General features: G+C 61.8%; 1 non-coding gene across 1 annotated transcript; it reads left to right on the top strand.

The window, feature by feature from the left end:
- Positions 1 to 3,088: 3,088 nt before the first annotated feature.
- On the top strand, positions 3,089 to 3,207 carry LOC131870394 (5S ribosomal RNA). The gene has a single exon (XR_009368705.1). It is a non-coding gene; the product is annotated as a 5S ribosomal RNA (ribosomal RNA).
- Positions 3,208 to 5,446: the final 2,239 nt, after the last annotated feature.

Genomic DNA, 5,446 nt, shown 5'->3' with positions numbered 1-5,446 from the left:
TAAGCTATTTGTCTGATTCTCATACATGTGTAGCCTGCAACAACGATTAGGACATCCACCCCAACTTCTGAATTCGTCTGCGTTGACCGCACCAAAGGTGCACGCCTTGGTGCTCACCAAAATCCGACTTCCGACTTCTTCTGCTATGCGGGGTCTTTGAGGTTGGCGCAGTGCGCACAACCAGGGGAGTCAACCCACCGAATGCAACACCTCCCCTATATAAGCTATTTGTCTGATTCTCATACATGCGTAGACTGCAGCAATGATTAGGACATCCACCCCAACTTTTGACTTCTTAAACAAGACAGGGTCTTTGAAGTTGGTGCAGTGCACACAACCAGGGGAGTCGACCCATCAAACGCAACACCTCCCTATATAAAGCTATTTGTCCGATTCTCATACGTGTAGTCTGCAGCAGCGATTAGGACATCGACCCCAACTTCCGAATTCGTTTGCATTGACCGCACCAAAGGTGCACGCCTTGGTGTGCACCCTGGAGTGCACTTTGGTGCTCACCTCGGTGCACACTTTGGTGTGCACCTCGGTGTGCACCAAAGGTGCGCACCTTGGAGCGCACCAAAGGTGTACACTTTGGAGCGCACCACATAGGGTCTTTGAGAGGTTGGCGCAGTGCGCACACCAAGGTGGGTGTTGAGGTGCGTGCCGAGGTGGGTGGGTGCTAGGGTGCGCTCCATGGTGGGTGCCAGGGTGGGTGCGTGCTAGGGTGGATTCCAAAGAGGGTCATAGGGTGGGTGCCAAGGTGGGTTGGTGATATAGTGGGTTCAAAGGTGGGTACTAGGGTGGGTTCCAAGGTGGGTCACAAGTTGGGTGCCAGGATGCGTGGGTGTTAGGTTGGGTGCCAAGGTGGGCTCCTGCGTGGGTGGGTGCTAGGGTGGGTTTCAAGGTGGACGCGAGGGCGGGTGCCAAGGTGGGTAACAAGTTGGGTGTTAGGATGGGTGAGTGCTAGAGTGGGTGCCAAGGTGGGTGGGTGCTAAGGTGGATGCCAAGGTGGTTCACAGGGTGGGTGGGTTCTAGGGTGAGTTCCAAGGTGGGTCACAGGTTCAGTGCTAGGGTGGGTGTCAAGGCGGGTGTCGAGGTGCCTGGGTGCTAGGGTGTGGATGCCAATGTGGGTCATAGGGTGGGTACTAGGGTGGGCTGCAATGTGGGTGCCAAGGTGGGTAACATGCTCGGTGGGTTCTAAATTGGGTGCCAGGGTGGGTGTGCACCCACCTTGCCCGAGGTGGGTGCCAAGGTGCCAGTGTGGGTGGGTGCTAAGGTGGATGCCAAGGTGGGTGAGAAGGTGGGTGATAGGTTGAGTGGTAGGATGGGTGGGTGCCAAGATGGGTCACAGGGTGGGTGCAAGGGTGGGTAGGTGCTAGGGTTGGTGTCAGGGTGGGTGGGTGCTAGGTTGGGTTCCAAGGTGGGTGCGAGGGTGAGTGTCAAGGTGGGTCACAGGTTAGGTGCTAGGATGGGTGAGTGCTAGGGTGCAAAGGTGCCAGGGTGGGTGCTAGGATGGGTCGATGCTAGGGTGAGTGGCAAGGTGGGTCCACAAGTGTCAAGGTGGGTGCCGAGGTGGGTGCCAAGTCGGCGACTGCTATGGTGGATGCCAAGGTGGGTCACGGGGTGGGTGCCAAGTTGCTAGGTTGGGTTCCAAGGTGGGTGCCAACGTGGGTGCTAGGGTGCGTGGGTTAAAGGGTGTGTCACAACGTGGGTGCCAGGATGGGTGCGCACCCACACTGGCCAAGACGGGTGCGGGTGCAAGGTTGGGTTCCAAGCCCGGTCACAGGCTGGGTGCTAGGATGGGTGGGTGCCAAGGTGGGCACCAGGGTGGGTGCACCCACCCTGGCCAAGGTGGGTCACGGGGTGGGTCCTAGGGTGGGTAACGGGGTGGGTACTAAGGTGCGTGCCAAGGTGGGTCATAGGGTGGGTGCCAAGGTGGGCACCAGGGTGGGTGTGCACCAACCCTAGCCAGGGTAGGTCACGGGGTGGTTGTCGGGGTGGGCGTCAAGGAGCCAAGGTGGGTGGCAAGTAGCCAAGTTGCGTGCCAAGGTGGGTGTCGGGGTGGGTGCCAAGGATCCAAGGTGGGTGCCAAGGAACCAAGGTGGGTGTCTGGGTGGGTGCCGAGGTGGGAGCCAGGGTGGGTCCCAAGGTGAGTGCAAAGGTGGGTGCCAGGGTCAAGGTGAGTGCCAATGTGGGTTCCAAGGTGCCAGGGTCAGGGTGAGTGCCAATGTGGGTTCAAAGGTGCTAAGTTGGGTGCGAGGTTGGGTGCGAGGGTGGGTGGTGCCAAGGTGTGCTAGGTGGAAGCCCGGGTGGGTCGGCATCCCATGGGTGTCGAGTTGGGTGCCTGATGGGTGCTTCTTGTCAAGTTTTAGTCGTCGGGACTCATTTCGAGCCTTAGAGGTCGTTTCTTGTCCGGTTGCCCTGTCTTCGACCTGGGAACCCAATTTTGGTCCTCGGGTCCCATTTTTTTTTGTCTCGCATCCCACTTTTGGCCTGTGGCCTTTTCGGGGTCGATTCTCGTTTTGGGCATCAGAGCATGTTTCTTCTCCTAAAACCCAATATTTGTTTATTAAGTCTCGGAACACATTTTTGTTCTCGTGGACCCATCATGGGTCTTGGAACGCATTTGTGGTCCTTGGGTCCCATTTTGCATCCCGAAACTTGTGTTTTGGTGCTTGATCCCTATTTTGGGTGCCCACCTTGCACCAAGTGCGCACCCGGGGCAAACCGAGCGCCTTGGTGCACCGGGGCAAGATCGAGCGTGCCACCCGAGGCGCCCCGAACATGCACCAAGGTGCACTCGGCCCACATGTGAGCGCAGGTCGTTGCGCCCGAGGTGGTGTGTGGGCACCGCGTTGCAGACGGGACACTGCACGCACACGACGCCCCCTCCAGGTGCACGCACGTAGGCCGGGCCGGGTGCACACCCGACGCCCTAGCAAGGTGCGCGCACCCGGGCAGGGCTCACACTTGGCGAACGGGGCGCACTTCGCGAGGGAGGGTGTGCACCTCGACGGGGGTGGGTGGCCGGGGTGGATTCGCACGTGGGTCGCGGTTTGCTAAGTACACACTGCGACAAGCTCATAACGGGTGCGATCATACCAGCGTTAGTGCACCGGATCCCATCAGAACTCCGCAGTTAAGCGCGCTTGGGCCGGAGTAGTACTGGGATGGGTGACCTCCCGGGAAGTCCCGGTGTTGCACCCTTTTTTAGTTTTTCGCCGGGCGTCGCAATGCTATTTGAATAAACCTTTTGCCCGTTTGCGTTCTCGTCGGGGCCGGGCCGGGCCGGGGTGCGCTGCCCGCACTACCGCGCGCGCGGGGGCGACACCGAGCGCGCACCCGAGGCGCCCCGAGCACACAGGCCACGGTGCAACCCGGGCGTTGTGCGCGCACCCCGGTGCGCCCGAGGTGCTGCGCGCGCACCCAGGTGAAATCGGTGTGCACCTCGGCCAGTGCGCGCTCGGTCGAGTCGCGCACGTTGGCCAAGGTGCACGGTGATGTTTCTTACTCTAAGGTTCCGCACCAGACGCCCGGGACAGGTGAGCGAAGCTGGGCGGGGCCGGGTGCGCGGCCGGGGCAGGTGCACGCAGCTGGAGAGAGCTTTGGAGCACACTTCGAAGCGCACCAATGATGCGCTCCATTCAAAAGTTTCCTGAAAAGGCAAAAAAAGTTGAGATTATAGAATTTCCCACTTGAGAGATTGTAAAAAAAAAAAATTTAAAATGAAGGAAACGCGGGTGCCAAGGTGTGCGCAGCCCAGCCAAGGTGTGCGCACCAAGGCGCCCACCCTGGCGAAGGTGCACGCAAGGTGCGCACCCGAGGCAAACCGGACAATTAACCCAACTTTCGACTTCGCGCGCACCTTGGAGCGCACTTCGGAGCGCTCCTTGGTGCGCACCAATCTTGGGCACCTCGGAGTGCACCATGGCGCCCACCAAGGTGCGCACCCGGGGCAAACCGAGCTCCGACTTCGTGCGCACCTTGGAGCGCACGAAAGGTGCGCACCATGGCGCCCACCAAGGTGCGCAGCCCAGCCAAGGCGTGCGCATCAAGGTGCGCACCCTGGCGAAGGTGCGCACCCGGGGCAAACCGAGCTCCGACTTCGTGCGCACCTTGGAGCGCACAAAAGGTGCGCAACCCAGCCAAGGTGTGCGCACCCCGGTCAAACCGAGCTCCGAATCGTGCGCACCAGAGGTGCACGCCATCGTGCGCACCTTGGAGCACACTTCGGAGCCCTCCTTGGTGCGCGCCGATGTTGCGCACCTCGGAGCGCACCCGGGGAAAACAATGCAATTAACCCGACTTTCGACTTCGTGGGCACCTCGGAGCGCTCTCGGGTTCGCACCTCGGAGCACACCGAGGTGCCCACCCTGGCGAAGGTGCACGCGAGGTGCGCACCCGGGGCAAACCGGGCTCCGACTTTCGTGCACGCCGCACCTTGGAGCACACTTCGGAGCGCTCCTTGGTGCGCACCAGGGCGCGCAACCCAGCCGAGGTGCCCACCCCGGCGAAGGTGCACGCGAGGTGCGCACCCGGGGCAAACCGGGCTCCGACTTCGTGCACGCCATGGTGCCCACCGCGGCGAAGGTGCACGCGAGGTGCGCACCCGGGGCAAACCGGGCTCCGACTTCGTGCACGCCGCACCTTGGAGCACACTTCGGAGCGCTCCTTGGTGCGCACCATGGTGCCCACCAGGGCGCGCAACCCCGCCGAAGGTGCACGCGAGGTGCGCACCCGGGGCAAACCGGGCTCCGACTTCGTGCACGCCGCACCTTGGAGCACACTTCGGAGCGCTCCTTGGTGCGCACCATGGTGCCCACCAGGGCGCGCAACCCCGCCGAAGGTGCACGCGAGGTGCGCACCCGGGGCAAACCGGGCTCCGACTTCGTGCACGCCATGGTGCGCACCGCGGCGAAGGTGCGCACCCGGGGCAAACCGGGCTCCGACTTCGTGCACGCCGCACCTTGGAGCACACTTCGGAGCGCTCCTTGGTGCGCACCAGGGCGCGCAACCCAGCCGAGGTGCCCACCCCGGCGAAGGTGCACGCGAGGTGCGTACCCGGGGCAAACCGGGCTCCGACTTCGTGCACGCCGCACCTTGGAGCACACTTCGGAGCGCTCCTTGGTGCGCACCATGGTGCCCACCAGGCCGCGCAACCCAGCCAAGGTGTGCGCACCAAGGTGCACGCGAGGTGCGCACCCGGGGCAAACCGGGGTCCGACTTCGTGCACGCCGCACCTTGGAGCACACATCGGGGCGCTCCCGGGTTCGCACCGGCGTTGCGCACCGTGGTGGGCACCTCGGAGCACACCAAGGTGGGCAGCGAGGTGCGCACCTTTGATGCGATGCCTTCACTAATTTCCATAAAAGGCAAAAAAAAAACGAGATTTTAAAATTTCCGTTTTGAAAGATAGTGAGAAAAAGGGAATGCTGGTGCCATCTTG

The sequence above is a fragment of the Cryptomeria japonica genome, unplaced genomic scaffold, assembly GCF_030272615.1.
Source record: "Cryptomeria japonica unplaced genomic scaffold, Sugi_1.0 HiC_scaffold_325, whole genome shotgun sequence".
NCBI classification, from domain to species: Eukaryota; Viridiplantae; Streptophyta; class Pinopsida; order Cupressales; family Cupressaceae; genus Cryptomeria; species Cryptomeria japonica.
Note: the sequence above shows the minus strand (reverse complement) of the source record. Positions and strands in the feature narration are given on the sequence as shown.